The sequence below is a fragment of the Tursiops truncatus genome, chromosome 21 (genome assembly GCF_011762595.2).
Source record: "Tursiops truncatus isolate mTurTru1 chromosome 21, mTurTru1.mat.Y, whole genome shotgun sequence".
In the NCBI taxonomy this organism is placed as follows: domain Eukaryota; kingdom Metazoa; phylum Chordata; class Mammalia; order Artiodactyla; family Delphinidae; genus Tursiops; species Tursiops truncatus.
Genome location: NC_047054.1, coordinates 20,267,965 through 20,285,641, shown reverse-complemented (window position 1 = coordinate 20,285,641; position 17,677 = coordinate 20,267,965). Strand labels below are relative to the sequence as shown.

General features: G+C 37.7%; 1 long non-coding RNA gene and 1 pseudogene across 1 annotated transcript in view; both read left to right on the top strand.

Moving 5' to 3' along the window:
• Positions 1–415: 415 nt before the first annotated feature.
• The window catches only part of LOC141277492 (uncharacterized), a 46,510-nt gene continuing 29,248 nt past the window's right edge, over positions 416–17,677 (top strand). Inside the window, exons 1-4 of the long non-coding RNA XR_012328966.1 lie at positions 416–511; positions 1,907–2,078; positions 9,080–9,201; positions 9,485–9,586. This is a non-coding gene — a long non-coding RNA (uncharacterized lncRNA). The remainder of the gene's footprint in view (positions 512–1,906; positions 2,079–9,079; positions 9,202–9,484; positions 9,587–17,677) is intronic.
• On the top strand, positions 15,195–16,452 carry LOC101322997 (DNA methyltransferase 1-associated protein 1 pseudogene; annotated as a pseudogene).

Sequence of the window (17,677 nt, the reverse complement as noted above, 5' to 3'; positions counted from 1 at the left end):
TATAGAAAGTAAAATATAAAAATACAAATCAATGAAAATTAATAAATATCCAGCATGGATTAAAGATAATAGTCTTGATACAGGGGAAGCAAAATATTTACCAAATAATATAAATTAAGATACATTAAATTTATGTATAACAGATACTGCAGAAAAAGAAAGAAAAATAAAAGACTGTCAGAATGAAAAATGGGTTACACATAAATGAATGGTAGTTAAACTGATGCCTTTCTTAGTTGCAACAAAGGAAGCCAGACGACCGTGGAATAATAGATTTAAAAGAGTGAGAGAAAATAGCTATCAACCTAAAATTGTAGACTTGGGAAAAATGTTTCAAGGATGAGGGTGAAATAAAGGTAGCTTCAGACAAATAAAAGCTGAGAGAGTTTATTTCCAGCAGACTATACTAAAGGAATTTTTAATGAATGTGATTTAGGAAGAACAAAAATGATCCCTGAGGAAAATCTGAGAAGCAAGAACTGAGTCAGCTCTGCAAATGGAAGACCTGTGGGTAAGTCTAAAGAAATATCAACTATATAATTTGGTAATGATACATGTAATTTCTGAGGTTAAAAAAAAAAGATAGATTTAAAATCTTGAACAGCATTGTCGTATAATTTGAGAGGTACATACTGCAGTGTATTAAATAAAGCTCCCCTATTGTAAGAATGACAATCAATGTTTAGGGGGTTGTACACAGAGGCCAGGCTTGTATTTCCGTAGAAGAGATTTAAGGCAATTATCTGGGAGTAATTCAGGGGGAAAACTCTAATGCAATTTGCTGTATCCAGAGAAGTGCTTGACATTTTGCAGGGTTTCCTCTTCCCAGCATTTCCAAAGCAAAGTGAAACTATTTTGCCTTCAGACAGGAAGATGCAAGATGGTGATGGGCTGAGATACTGAGGAGATTCCTTTTCCTGATTATTTGGGAGGGGTCTCAAGAGGGGTTTCTATTCCCAATTACCCACCCTTTCATTCCAGAGAGGCAGCTGGTAGGAGAGGCCACGTCTAAATTAGAGACGGGGTTCACATGCTGAATGGCTGGCATGATAATAACTCAGAATGGCGGCTACCGGCCAGAACAAGGATTTCCTTCCTCTGCCCCAGGGTTTTCTTTAACTGAAATAGATTTCTCTTCATGTTTTATGCAGTTCTGTACCAGAGCAAACTACATTTTATGGGCAAAAAATAAATAGGTCATGGAATCTCTTCTTTGATTTACTGCTTTAGTTGGGGTCTGCACTAGAAAGTACAATGAATTCTCCTTCTTTGCAATGCTGGGCCAGTCCAGGTAGTCAATTTGGTTTCATTTTGGTTTGAATGCTTCCTTCAGACAGGATCTGATTTCTTCTAATAACCACCTTGGCACACACTCACGGAAAGGCAGGCTCTTCACTTACCAAGCTATTTGTTAATGTTCTATTAAGCCCTGAATTCAAAGTGCAGACTTTTACTTTCTGTCCAACAGCAGTACCTGACTTTGGGCACCATGTTTCAAGGGCAATATAAGCAGTTTAATAACCTAGAAAGATTTTCATAATTTCTTTCACTCTACATTTTACCATTACTCATGGGTTATAAAAGGTAAAGAGATTGATTTTCTTTGCTCAGAACAGAATTCTGTCTCTGGTTTTCCTTCAGAGATGAGTATAGGTCCCAGAGCATCCAGTTGCTCTTCTGGAAGTCTAACAGCTCTCAATTCACCTTACAAGTAGCTTCAGAGGCATGGTACTTTGGAGAACTTGGATTCATCTGCTAAATAAAACTTTTCAGGCTGACTATATGCTGCTTATCAGTATCATGCACTGATATGAAAATAATTTAGCCCCTAAAAATATTAATTTGTATTTCTCAAGGAAATTTGACTTTGCCTAAGACCTAATTTTTTTTTTTTTTTTTTTTGCAGAGCAGGATTTCCATCAAACAATGCAAGGGAAAAATAATTTTCCAAATAAAAATTTCCCAAAACAATGCCACTTTGACTTTGAACTCTTTCAAGGTCCTTCATTTTTTGTTTTTGTTTTTGAAATTAACAGGCTTCACAGAATTAAACAAATTTCTATGAAGAAGAAAGAAGGGTAAGGCTTAGACAACCTCCAATTAGCATGGAATTATTTTTCTCTGTTTCGTTGATAAGACACACTTATCCTTAGTTTTTAACCAATGAAATTCAGTTGATAGAACTCTGTTTTGTGAGTTGGCGTGGGATTCTATATTCCACATCAGGCACTGAAGGAGCATCTATATTTTGTAAGCCTGAAATCTCTGCCTGTTCAGGTCACAGAAGTTCCACTTCATTTGGAAATAGGAGGATCCATATTTATTTTAAAAACATAGTTATTACATTTTAGACAAATTGTGAAGAATATCAATGCATACATGAAATAGAAATGTACAGCTCAGTAAGTTCTTGCAAAGTGAGCACGCGTTTGACCAATGCCCGAGTCAAAATAAAATGTTGGCAGCAGTTCAGAAGCACCTCTATGTCCCCTCCCAAATATTAAACCCGAATGTGGCCACTAGCTTAACTTCTAATATAATAGTTTAGTTTTCCCTACCTTGGAAATATATTTAATTAGAATCATTATTTATATACATTAATCTATATAATATCTATCTATAATAGATGATCACTAGATGGATAGCTAGATATAGAGATAAAAATGTAGATGTGTATACTTTTTTAAAAATTTATTTTATGTTTTAGTTTATTTATTTTTGGCTGCATTGAGTCTTCGTTGCTGTGCGCGGGCTTTCTCTAGTTGCGGCAAGTGGGAGCTACTCTTCGTTGTGGTGCACGGACTTCTCATTGCAGTTGCTTCTTTTGTTGTGGAGCTCAGGCTCTAGGCGTAGGGGCTTCAGTAGTTGTGGCACACAGGCTCAGTAGTTGTGGCTTGCGGGCCCTAGAGCGCAGGCTCAGTAGTTGTGGCACACAGGTTTAATTGCTCCGCAGCATGTGGGATCTTCCTGGACCAGAGATCAAACCCGTGACCCCTGCATTGGCAGGAGGATTCTTAACAACTGTGCCACCAGGGAATTCCTAGATGTGTATACTTCTGTTGGCAGTATACTGAGGAGTAGGTTGTGGGATCTTTGTGTTACATGTCTGTTCATGTCAATAGTGAATAAAATGCTGTTTCCAGATAGTCATACCATGTACTCTCCTAATGAATAGTACTGAGTTCCTCTTGCCAATGTTAGTAGTGATTGGTGGTGCCGTTCTCTCCAGTTTTAGCCACTCTGCTGCATAAGTAGTAATGCCTCACTGAAGTTTTAATTGGACTTTTACTGATGACTAATGGAGTTTGAGCATATTTTCAATTGTTAGTCTCTTCTTTGTAATTCTTGCCCATTTTTCCACTGTGTTGGCTGTACATTTTCTTATTGATTCATGCATGAGGTTTGTTTTTTTTTTAAACATTCTGGATATGAGGATTTTCTTGGCTAGATGTATTACATATTGTACTCTGTATGATATATTCTGATGAACAGACATTCTAAATTCTAAAGTGATTTGTATTATTGATCTCTTCCTTTAAGCTTAATGCTTTTTATATATGGTTTTAAAAAATCTCTCCCTATAGCAAGGTGATAAAGATATGTTCCTATATTACCTTCTGGAAGTTTTATTGTTTTGCTTTTCTTACTGAGAGCTACAGTTCATCTGGAATTACTTTTTGCATGATTGGATGTGTAAGTTTTATCTCCTTGCATATGGATATACTGATTACAGAAGTCCCAGGGTTTCCTCTCAACGTTCTCAGACATTGACACTACACATCCATCTTTATATTATCTCCCCTGCATTAAAATACAGCACTTGTATTTTATGAGTTAGCATTTAGTACCCATTTATGATTTAATTGGTCAGACTTTAAAACTTTTGCTTTATAGAGGAGATGGCGATGAAAAAAGGACTGAGGAATAGCTAAAATTCTCTCTGCTCCACCAGATGTTTTCAGAGAAAACCCTACATGGCTGTCTCACCTCAACGAAGTTTCTCTGTTAACATGCTCGTCCATTGGTTAGTTGCTTGTCCCAAACTAGTTGCTACCTTAGGCTGGCAGAGCCATTGGGTCTTCTTGTTCACTTGTTTCTGAGATTGCTATTTTAACAGGTAACATTCTAAATTAAGTTAGGTCTCTCTGCAAAGGTAGCAGAGGTAAAGCAAAGGTAGCAGGTTATGGTTTCCATAACCTGCCCTGTTCTGATTAAAACCGCTGCCCTGACAGAATTCTTATGTGAAGCTCAATATTTTTTAAGAATAGATGATTCTATTTGGGAAAGTTTGTTTCTTGAATGCTGAAATGTCTGTTTTGGACACTTTCATTTAACTTCATAGTTGCTTTCTTGGGGAAAGGATTTGTCGACTGCTTACTCCATCATGTGAGAAGTCAGAGTTCATAATGATATTTTAAGTCACAAAACATCATGCTTTAAGAAAATTGTCTAATTAGAATGTGTGTGTATGTTGTACAATATATTAATCAAATATTCTACCATCATTCAAAGGTGAGAGTTCCTCATTGTAAAAAACAATATGGGAGGGACTTCCCTGGTGGTCCAGTGGCTAAGACTGTGTGCTCCCAATACAGGGGGCCCAGGTTTGATCCCTGGTCAGGAAACTAGATCCCACATGCTGCAACTAAGAGTTTGCATGCCACAACTAAAGACCCTGCCTGCTGCAACTAAAGATCCCTGAGGAGATGATTATATAACACCTCAACTAAGGCCTGGTGCAGCCAAATAAATAAATATTAAAGAAAAAACAATATGGGAGATGTTAGTATACTGCTAGCATTTAAGGCCATGAAACTAAATAGGACCACATAGGAAGTGATTTACATTAAAAAATTATCCTAGAACTAAGACCTGGGACATTTAAATGTTTAGTGGTTGATGAGTTGATGTGGAAACAGCAAAGGAGACAGAGAAAGTGACGACTGAGATATGGAAAGAACCAGGAGCAATGCCCCATAAACCAAGAGGGGAAAAAAAGTGTTGTTGTTTTTTCAACTGGTTTATTCAACTGGGTCAGATCTTGCTATAGTCACATGAAATGAGGACTGATATTAATACACGAGATTTGATTACATAACGGTCACTTGTTAAATGTTTCGGTGGGGTGGGATCAACAGAAGTTTTATTGGAGTGAATTCTATAAATATGAAAGGAGAAAAATTGGTTCTAGGCAATAATTTTGAAGAGATTTTTCTATAAAAGAAGAAAAAAAATGACAGGGGTATAGCAGGAGCAGTCCATGGGTTCAAAGGAGATACTATTTAAGATGAAGATGGGAGAGAATAAAACAGGATTATAAGTACGATCTAGCAGAGAGAGGATAATTGTTGTTTCAGAAGAGGTGGGAGCCAATTATATAAGAATATTAGAAGAATATTAGAAGAATGAGCTCTTGATAACAAGGAAGATATAGAGGAAATTTGCAGAAGGAATATAGAAATGTAGGGGAAATTGGAGGACATGACTTTGGATAGGAGTTCATCCACAGCAATAGAAGAGAAGGCAAAGTACTGGGCACAGATTCAGAGGGAGATAAGATGCCATAGTGAGACCTCATGGAAATGGAAGTTCTCTTCTGGTTTCAGTAGGAAGTAAGGCCATCATTTGAGAGTGAGGATAGCAGACAAGGCGTTGGATATTTGAAGAGAGAGAGGAAGTCTAAGTAGAGTGGAATATTTGATTGATTCCCTCAAATAGACAAGCCTGTGTTCCTAAAACAACTACATCATTTTTGTTCATTTGATACTGAAGGAACAGATTTCAGTGAATCATTGGCTTTTAACTCACTAATTTTTTATTTTTTCAGGTAAATTTAAGCATTTAGATTCACTAGGCTTTATAATTTCCCATCTTGCATTATCTACACCTGCTTAGCATTAGAGCAGGGAATAATTACTCTTTCTGCATCACACTTTGCACTGTCTGGGTTTCACAGTGGGTTGTAAAAGCCAGTAGGAGTTGTTCTCAGCATCATAATGTTATGGTTCATAGGTATAGAAATTTTTTGAAATGAAAGTTGATAATTCCAGGTTAACTAAGACTTTGAGGTTAAAAGTAGTGCCACCATGTTACTAATGCACCATTTTGTTTATTACTATTTATAACCCATCCATTCCCATTTGCAAGTCAAAATCAAATAACAAAGAAAAAGATAGTGAAGAAAACCACAATAGTTTATCTAAAGGAAACATCAGTAATAGGTTATTCTAAGCAGTCAAATGAATAAACTACTGCAAGTGGCTACATACATGAAATGTCTCTTTCCGGCGCTACTCAGATAATTGCCAAATAGTTAATCCTTTTCTCTAGAAGTATGTTAATTTTAACTTTTCTTTTTGACTATTTAATACAAGACAATCTAATGAACAAGGAACATGCATTGTACTATTTCTTCACTATTTGTTGTTGCCTCTGTTTGAACTAATGAGCAATACACTACTAAGTAAGCAGATATAAAAATTGTGAATTTGATAAAAGTAAAATGATAAATTTGGCCAATAGAAACTGATTGCTGGAGACTATATAAAATCACTTCTTATGCATATGTGATATATATATATATCACTTCATATATATACACACACACACACACATATTTGGTGATATATATATATCACCAAAAAGTTTACTGGGTTAAAAACCACCCTTTATTTCACAGGTCTGGGGTTGGAATTTGAGGTTGAGGTCATCGGGTCAGGGTACTTCTGGCCTCTGTTGAGCTCGTTCACTTGTCTGCAGAAAGCTGCCAGTTTGGCTGGGTGCTGGCTGGCGAGCTTGTTTCTGCTTCTTCTGGTTTTGATTCATCACTGAGCCAGAGCTGATCACATGGCAGTGGAGGGCTCATGAGAGAGAACACAAAAGTGCATGTCTCTTGAGGGCTAACCTCACGACTGGCACCAGCACGTCTGAAACATTCTACTGGTCAAAGCAAGTCACAAGGCCAGTGGACATTTAATAAACCCTAACTCTTGGTGTGAGGACCTGAAAAATCACATTGCACAGGAGTTTGTATTCAGGCAGATGAATCATTTCTATTATTTCTGCAAAAAATCTACTATAGTGAAAAATGAATCCAATGAACAATTATAGTGTAATCATTAGAAATGGGCATGAATAAAAACACTGAAAAAAAAAGATAGAAGGGGATTACTGAATAAAGAAAAAATCAATTTAACTTTTAAAAACCAGATTGTGTGATTTACTGAAAAAAAACCCCTCTATGGTCGGGAATCAGCTTTGGGCTTTATGACTCAGTGGCAGCAAGGGAAACACACACCATGGGGAACCGTGTGTGTGTCTCAATCAGAGGATGTTAGAAAAATGTATAATAGAATTTGGGTTTGTGTTAGGTGATTTGGGGGACAGTTTAAAGAAGGAAAGCTTAGCTCTGGGTTGGATGCTGTCAGGGAACAGGGTGTCTTAATAAACCTTATCTAGAAGAAGGAACAACTAATGTAAGCCAGAGCGTAGAGCTGTAGTTGATAAATGGAAGTCACTCACGTTAGCCAGGATTGGGAGGATGTTTGATGTTTTGGTGGTTTGCACAGAACCTCAGTTTGTACCTAGACACATGTAGTATGCATAATAGACTCGATTTATTATAATTTTATATTAGGCTCCAGGTCATGATAACATTTTTACATTCCCAAGGAAATATTTTCTTATCATCCCCCTTCAAATTATTTGCTATTTATCTTGTATAGCTGTATTTGTTTCATCCACTGCCTCTCAATCTCCTTGGTTAAAACATTGAGCAATGTTATTAAAATTAAGATTTTCACTGTTCACAAGAATACATTGCATTAAATTAGGATCACTTTATATGTGGTGTTATATTGTGGTCCTAAAATGAGCTTTTAAGCATTTTATCATGAAAAAGAGAATGATTAGTCCAAATCTCAACAAGAGTTGAGATTAGTCCAAATCTCAACTAAATCAATGTACAAATCCACAGATTGGTCCAAAGATTAGTCCAAATCTCAACTAAATCAATGTACGTATAGAGCTTCAAGAGTGATCATTTAAACTTTCTTTGGAACAGTCTGTCAGTGGAAGAAACAACTTTATTTACAAGTCTCTTTTTTTCCACCAAATTTTATCAAATTTTTAGAGCTTTAGTCATATTGGTCATTTGGGAATGGAAGACAACAAGACTAAAAATAGCCCTGTAGGTGGCAGCCAAACTCTAAATATGAATTTAAATTTTCTGCTTGTTACAGTTGATCGCCATCCTTGGAAAGCACTTTTTAAAAAGCCAACATACTTTATAATATTCTCTTTACCACTGTTTTGCAATATGTCTGAATTAAATCTTTGGTACCGTCATTTAAGATGCACTGTATAAACCCTTTCAAACACTAAAAATAAGAGAATTATGAAGTGTGATAAGATAGTACATCTAAATCAATTGGATTAGAAATGTTTGTTACAATTCTAATCTATGAGTTATAAGTACTTAATGTAATAAGTGCAGTAGAAAAATAATCTATTTTACTTAATATTCATCAAGTAAAGAATATATTAAATGCAATTTCTTTTCAGAGTGGTAAGTATAAGTTACCACTTAGAATGTTGCTTTAATGAGGCATTGACTTAATTTCTAACATGTCTGTGAGAGGATAATTCTTGATTTCACACACTCAGGAATATGACTCCTTCTAATATTCATATCTTAAAGAAAAAGAATATACAATTTGCATTTGAAAGTGCATTAATAACTTGATATGTGTTATATAATACATATTTTCAGATGTAAAATATTTTATTTGTAAATGTTGGTCTTCTGAATCTGTGTTCACAAATTCCAAAACCCATAACATTCTATATACTTCAAAAAATTCAATTTTTGCCAACATTAGCTACTATTATATGGAACAGAAAACAAAACAAAAACCCGGTAAACAAATACTGGTAGGATGTCAGAATATTGTACAAGAGAAGAAAAGTTTAAGAAACAAATTTTATAGAGTTATTTATCAAGAGTGACTCAAAGGAGGGAATTACTTATTGAAACTTTGCAGACACTCTGCTTAATTCTTAAAAATATCCTATATTATAGGTACCATAGGATTATTAAAAATATTTAATGATGTAAATGACATGAGCGCTGACCAGTTAGAAGTGATGCTGGCTGAAAACATGTGTGGGCATACTAGCATGGACCAGCCTACGATCACCCAGGTATTATGATACTTGTTGGAGATTCTGAAAATAAGACTCACAGAGTCTAGCCTATTACCCAAATAACTATTAAAACTAGAAACTAGGCTGATATGATTTCACTTTTGTTGTCTTTCTATGAAAATTTAGATTTGTATATGATACCATGTACATATGTGCAACAGAGGACTTTTTGTTGTTATTGTGGTTGCAAAAGCAGAATTAAATTAACCAAAGGAATTTATAAACAAATGAATCACAGGACTTGCTCTAATTTCTTATGGCCCTCGTCTATTTTCCTCAGGTCCACTTGAGACAACTTCCGAAATTACATAGTATTTTAATTTAATTGCTCAGAACCCAGTATCGTTCAAATTGAAGACCTTATGTTGGCTTTTGATCTCAGGTAAGATGCATGAAATGCAAATACTATTTGCCATAGTGATGTGGATTGTGGTGAAGCAACTGAAAAAAAAATCATAGAATTTCAGAAAAGAAGAAAGTGAACTAGACTTATTTTGGTATGAATAGTAATAATAATATGAAAGTGATCCAATTTATATGGTGATGCTGGTGAGGAAGTGGGTGGATTATTCCATTGTTATTACAGGATGTGTCAGAGCATATTAGATGCCTGCCTAATGTTCATTGCATCCTTATTTTCTAACTGAACTCCATTTTTAGCAGGAGTTAATCTGCAACTATAACACATTTCAAGCCTTCTTTGCAGCTAATTGGGGCCTTCTATCCCTTCAAAACAGAAAAAAGAATAATTCTGCCTAGCCCTGGACTTCATTTAATATTTATTGACCTCTAATACATCCTAGTCATTATCTATGTAGAGTATGGTGTACCAGGCTTAATTTTTAAAATGAAAATAGGTTCCAGTCGATTTTCAGGAAAACTTTATACCTTCAAGGGATAACTGAGTGGGCAGGAAAATTCATCCTGAGGTGTATGTAGTAAGTGACTTTTTTTTTTTTTATTTTTTTATTTTATTATTTTTTTTGCGGTACGCGGGCCTGTCCCGTTGCGGAGCGCAGGCTCAGCAGCCATGGCTCACGGGCCCAGCCGCTCCGCGGCATGTGGGATCCTCCCGGACTAGGGCACGAACCTGTGTCCCCTGCATCGGCAGGCGGACTCTCAACCACTGCGCCACCAGGGAAGCCCTAAGTGACATTTTTGACATCTGCCTTTCAGTGCTTAAAGAATTCCTCATTTTAATTATTGCATGTAAGTAGCTGTTCTGGGAAAAGTAACCACAATCTGATTCCTACTATTAAGGTTACTTTTGTATATTATCTAGGGGGAAATAATAGTTTAGACTGTAGGGTTTTTTGAGGGCATAAAATAATGTAATATTCCTGGCTACACATGTGTACCTGCATGCGTTTCTTGTTTTTGTCTTTTTAAACTATTTTCTTTCCATAAAACGTAAAACGTACATGATACTTAAAACATAGTTTTGCAAAACTATTTTAATTGTTGCCATAATACACTGATGATAGAGGTGGAAAAAGTAAGCTCTTTAATAAATGCTTCTTATAGATTCTCTGTATCTTCTATTCTCTTGTGAATAACTATTCTGTTGTGTTTTCTTTGATAGTAAAGAGATACTAATTCATCCTCTGTGTAGAAACCTGTGAACCCGAAACAAATAGACTGCTAGATATTTCTCCAGCAAAGATGGGTTCATTTGGGATCAGCAGAGAATTACAATTCGAGTTCTGCAACCCTGCAAATTGCCACAAGGCATAGGGAGGAGAATGCTTTTCAAGAGAGGAAAAGGAAATTGGCCTTGGGAGGTGGGTGGGCCGGGGAGGGAGCTACAATAAACAGAGCGCATGGCTCTTCACTGGTGGAGTCCTTGCCAGGAAAGAAGAGGAGTCTTTCTCCTTCCTGTTGGGCTCTGCTGTCATCACAGGGTCTGAGAGCTCCCCCTTCTGGTCTCCCAACTCTCTTTAATTGAGGTTTCTGTTTGTTAATTTTTTACAAACCCTTTATAAAATTGAAGACTGCTTTTCCTTTATTTAAGTTGAATAATCTCCATAGATTTATCCATCTTAGTAGGTATGATTTTATGGTGTTTGTTAACTTTTCAAATTCTTCATCGGCCTCTTCAATTTTAGCTGTCAGATATAAATATTGTATTTATCATTGTCAATTTTTTAAAAAGTTATTAAAAACGAATCCAGCTTCTTTAGTGGATATTTTCTTGTACTACCAATGCATGCCATGTCAAAAATATTGATAAAATGCAATATTTTTACATTTCTCAATTACTCATTTCCCAAAGTAATGTCTTTTCTACTCTATAGAAACCTGTGTTTATGGTCACCATAAACATCTAAAGAACGGCACTTCACTTTCTCTGTTAGTATTTGGGATATATCTACAAAGTAATACGTATTTAAATTTAACTTTAAGTATACTTTAAAATTTTTGTGTTCACCCTTTAATTTTTTTTTAAAGTCATTACTCTTCCTAAAACTGTTAAGTTCAGAAGAATCTCAAAGAATGTATCTGGGGAAGTACGTTTCTAGGCTACAATTTTTTTATCTGGAAGACTAAGAAGCTGGATTAGATGAGCTCTCAGATTCCTTCCAGCTTTTGGTTAGAAAGCGTCAAAAATGAAGGAAACTCATTTTGTTTTTTCTGATATATTAAATTTATGTTTCTCTTTTTTGTCTTTCTAGATTATACTACATTTACTTCTTTGGCTTTTTAGGTTTTCTTTTGTAGTCTTCCTCACCACTCTTTTCTAATTTAGAGGCATTCCCATTTATATTTCAGCTCCTTGGGTAGGTTCATTGTAACCTTGCTACCGTAATAAGAGTAGGATGGCTTTGGTATGGCCCCAGGGCTATGGTGAGAGAAAATCAGAGGGTCTCACTTGAAAGAATTGGGATGTTACATTTTATTTCTGGGAGGCAGTGATTTTGCCAGAGGGAAGGAGTCATTCTGCTTTAGCAGGTTTTTTTTGTTTTTTTTTTTAATATTTCTTTGCATCTTTACCCTTGGACTCTAGTGCCTGAACCTACAAGTCTGCTAAATCCTTACATGATTTTTTTATCACACTACATACAACATTCTTTCAAATGCAAGGTCAGAGTATAAGTCTCTTTTGATATCATGGGTGTAAAATGAGAAGTGGTGCTTATTTCAGATAAAACCTCTTTTTACCTTCCACAAAAGCTTTATTCTGTCACACATAATATCTGATTTTTACATGTCAGTAAAAAAAGAAAAAGAATAAAACTGAGGAGTTGGAGTAATAATGTTTGTAACTATTGAAATCACAGAAATGCATGGCTGGATGATACATTGACAGGTCATTTATTTCACTGTCAGATACATTTGCTGTTAAATCAGCCAGGGAAATGGGTCTAAAATCTTTTTATGCTGCTATGTGGCATCAAGGCCTAATGCTTCTTTTTCAACATTGTTAAGTCATCAATTTAGGCTTTTAAGTATATTTCAGTCATCAGACCTTCAGCATATAGGACTTTTTTTAAAAGACTGGTAAATATTAACTGAGTACGACTCCGTAACACATTCAAATTGTAATTTCCTTCATGCTTTGAGGGCAATTGGAGGAGACACTTGCACATTTTCTTTTGAATCCTCATCTCTCAAGTTAGTCCGGCTTAATTAAGATCTAGGTATGAAGTCCCAACTCCTGACTCAAAGTTCAAGGCTTACACAAAAAATGATTTCATTCTTGAAGTTTGGAGAACTATGAAATTGATAAAGCCCTTATTTCCTCTTCTCTTAACTGATTACAAAATAAATTGTATAAAACAATATAATTGTATATAATTGTATTGTTTGGCCCATAACATATAGAAATGTTATTTGCCAACACCAGCACGAAGGAGGTGAGTGGGAGCAAAGTTGTACTGGGCTAAGGAAATGATACCAGATGGTAACTCAAATCCACAGGCACAAGTGAAGAGAACCAGAAATGGTACATAAGAAGATATAACTACATATATAAGTGTTATAAATATATACCTGCTCTCCTTTCTTTCCTCAGCTCCTTTAAAATAAATGAAATTATATAAAGTAATAATTATAACAATTTATTGTTGGATTTGTATGATATACAGATGCAACTGAATAACAATAATACCACAAAAAATCAAGCTCTTCAGAATTAATGCTTCTATATCTCAATGGAATTAAACCCGTATAAATCTAGAGTAGATTCTAAATTAAGATATATATAAAAATCCCCAGAGCAACAACTAAGAAAGTCCTTTTTTCAAAAGTGAAAAAACATTAAAGAAATTAGAATGTTACATTAAAAATATTCACTTAGTGCAAAAATACTCAATGTAAAGGAGGAAGACAGAAAACAGAAGGTATGTGGCAGATGTAATCTATCAATAAAAACTTAAATGTGAATAAATGAAACAATCCTATATATATATATATATATAGGATCGTATAAATATATATATATATAAATTTGCTTAGTTAGATATCGAACTGGTATAATGACCTATACAGGATAATAAAACCATAAAATTTGGGCTTATCTTCTTTACCATACAGAACTCATTTCCATGAGACAGTAATCATTTGCATCTCATCAGTTTGTTTTTTCAATATCTAGCCTAATATTAATAGGATATAGAATGTTTCCATTAGAGATTCAGATGACTCAAGTGGCTTTGTTAAACAGTGTTCTAATATCACGTGAAAAGAGTTTGCTGCGATCATTATTTTACCTTGATTTTTAACATTTAATATCACCTACTGTTATTTATTGATATGCAGCTTCATCTAAGAAATGAGGTGGCCAGAAGCAAGAGTTCCTTGATACTAATCCGCCCCCGTCACCACGACACAGACTCAGACTTCAAAATATTTATGTATAGATGATACATGGACATGCAGAATTTTGAAACGAATGCTGGTCTTCCTTTATGGCTGAAGGATTATAGTTGAAGTTATTTGGAAGTACAGGGTGTCTGTTCTCAACATATAACCTCAGCCCCGAAACCATCCTCCTTTGTCCTGCTTTGTAATATTGGAGCTGGACCTCGTAATCAGTTCTCCTTTAACACTTGGCATAATGTTAAACATTACAGTAGAAGGCTCTGGAAGGATACCACAGGGGAGAAGACCCCCTCTTCCAGAAACCAGTGGTTTTCCCCTTTTGCTATAGTGATATGCAGCTGAGCTGCCATTCTCATGTGGGTCACTCAATAGTGTGTCCCCTGTGGAGTGGATTCTTAGCACGTTTTGCCAGAACTCCAGATGCAGCTTTCTCGTGAGATTTGTTCTCACCTCAGAGGTAGCCACTCCCAGCAAGTTTCAGTGCCCTGCTCCCATCCTCTTCAGCTGGTGGCTTCCTAGTAGTGTTGCTCGAATCCCTTTGTGCAGTTAGTTTCTGCCGGGCAGGCGTGGTGTGCAACACCTCGGTGAAATACTCTGCCCTCCAGTGGGAGACAGTCGCACTTTCTGCAACTGGTTCTGAACATCAGTCTGCGTAGCTTTCTTCCAAGTTTCTCTTCCTTGAATACTCTCTTTTAGTCCTAGAGGTAGTGACTGCCACTTACATCTGTCTTTTCTGTATTCTTTAGATTCTCTTTACCATTCTTATTGGTAAATTCCCTCTTATGAATTAATAGTTCTTCATATTTCCCAGTGCAAACGACTGGTTTGGTTGCTGCCCGCCAGCTGACACTGGCTGATAGAGACGCAGATCTTTGCAGGGAAACAGCAGGGAGATGGACGCACCCTGCCTGACAACATCCTGAAAGAATCCACTCGTTGCACTTGGTCCTGAGCTTGAGGGGAGGTGTCGAAGTTCTCTTCCTTAAGCTTTCGACAGATTTCACTACACTTTTCTTTCAGTAAAGTTATTGCGTACCAGCCACCTCTCCCACCCCCGGCAAAGAAAAAAGGTCTGTGGTTTTGCGGGGATAATGGAGCCACCAGGCCGCAGTGCGGAAGTCCAGGCACTGATCCTTGACCTCGGGGCACTCCCCTATCTCTCAGGCGCAATGTCTGTGGGCACAGATGGGTAGGACATGCTAGAACTCGGGGATAAGAGGGTCATGCGGCTTCCGGGACCATCAGCAAGAAGGACAATACCAACCCGCGGAAGAAAAAGTCCAGGAAGTCCTCAGAGACACTGACCTTCCCACGGACATGCACCAGGAATTCTAAGCACTGTGCTACTCTGACGAGAAGGATGCACCTCCACTGTTACCCAGTGAGCCTGGTCAAGGCCACCGCACAGTTAAGGCCAAGTTGGGCCCCAAGAAGGCGTGGTCCTGTAAGTGGATGCCATTCACCAACCTAGTCTGCAAGGCTGAAGCCACGTTCTTCCACTGGCGACAGGCAGTTTTGTCATTAGCCACGATCGGGATGATCACCAGCAGTTTAAGAAGAGGTCTGTGGAGGACTTGAAGGAGCGGTATTACCATATCTGTGCTAAGCTGGCCAACATGCACGCCATGCCAAACACAGACCTCAAGATACCAGGGTTTGATGCTGGGCACCTGCAACGGCGGAAGGAACAGCTGAAGCGTTGCCCGGTAACAAGCTTCAGAGCAGGTGGCGGCGGAGAAGTACCCGCTACGTAAGCTGCGCCAGATCTAGTCCCGGCAGAGGAGCGCAAAGAGCCTAGCCAGGACTCGCTGAAGCTACTCACAGCCGCAGACCCCGCTGCGGAGCGAGGACCCCGAGAAGCAGCCGCCCCAGGAGAAGGAGGCCGAGAAGCCAACTGTTCCTGAGACTGCAGGCATCAAGTTTCCAGACTTCGAGCCTGCAGGCCTCACCCCGTGGAGCCAGCAGAGGAAGCTGCCAGGGTGCGGGCCAGAATATCAAGGCCCTGGAACAGGTGCTGGGTGTGGAGCTGAGCCTGACACCCGCAGAGGAGCTGGTACGAGCCAAGGACCGAACTGGTGCGGCTGAACGAGCCCAGGCAAGCCTGCGCCAACTGCGAGGGTGAGCTGCGGGTGCCTGCACGAGGCTCTGGTCCGGGCTGGGTGCTGGGAGGCCGCCATGCCAGCGTCTTCCCGCCCGCGGTGCCGAACCTGGCCTCGACCCTGACCCCAGCAAGGACACCGTCATCGACCATCGTCGTGTGGTGGGCACACCCTTTGCGCCCACGAGGAAGCGACGGGAATTGTCTCCAGCTCCTCTTCCTTGAAGGAGGCGGAGAAGCCATGTGAGGCCACACGTGGTGTGCGATGCTGCTGCGTAGAGCTGGTGAGTTGGGAAAAAAACAACCCCAAAATCTTTTTACCTAAATGAAGACTGTAAGGGAAGTAACTCTGCACATCAAAGTACGCAGTGCTTCTTCATACTTATGTAAATATCCTATGTTTATGTAATATTTGTTTTTTTCAATAATTAGCTTATAATAGTTTATCTATGCAAACTCATTTTTAAAAAGTTTTTTTTTTCCTGAAAATTTAGAGCACCGGAAAGATTCACAATGAATTGCACATGTTATTGTGTAGTGGTGTTCATTACATTTCCTACTGAAGTATCTTATTCTCAGAGCGGAGGGAGCTAAAGCCCTAGGGCAGAGTTGGAGGGAATCTTTTGAGTTTGAGTTTGAAGTTAATGGCCATAATATTTAGTATTCTGGTTTATTTTATTTTCTGTTTCATAAAAGAGTCTATTCTGTTTTCATATGTAAAAATTATGCTTCAAGTTACCATTAAATTTCTTAATATTTTCCTTAAAATTCCTAACACAATATTTAAGTTCCACGAAGATATACATGTTCAGCAGTGATTTTTAACTGTGACTTTCTACCTCCTGGTTGGTGGCCAAGTTCCCCCAGAAGTGCAAATTCCCTCGTATGATATGTAATGACTATACCCTTAGAGAGTCTAAACACAGTTTCAAGCTGGTTCAATTCAGTTTTTCCAGCCTTACCTGCCTACTAGATAGCTTACCACCTGTTTCTTCTTGGGCTTAAAAGAATCCTTAAGCTTTTTAAAAAAATTTTATTGGAGTATAGTTGATTTACAATGTTGTATTAGTTTCAGGTGAAGAACCCTTAAGCTTTGAGAGGAGACATGTTATCAGGAAGAAATTCAGGTGGGGCATATGCAGTTTTGCAACACGGGCAGCTCTCCTTCTGGGTGGCTATTGGGCGAGGTGTTAGCTGATGATAAATTGAAATCTCCTGTAGATCATATCAGAAATGGTAATGGTTATTCCATGAGCCAAACTTGATCATGTGAAGTTTGGGTAGTTAGTTTATGCACTGTACTCTCTGTAGTCCTGTGGGGCAACTTGGTCCTTGAACAAGAGCAACGGTCTCTCTTGGTTGTCTTTCTTGGTGTGTACCTGTTAACCATTTCCTCTGGACATTCTTGCTCTCTATGATTGTGATCTATCATTCTAATTTTCCTTCTTTTCTTTTGTTTTTATCTCTACCTCATCTTCCCTTCCCCCACCAAAACAAAAAAGAAGGCCAGGACAATTATTTTATACTGTGGAAAAATCTTTTCCTTGAATCTAC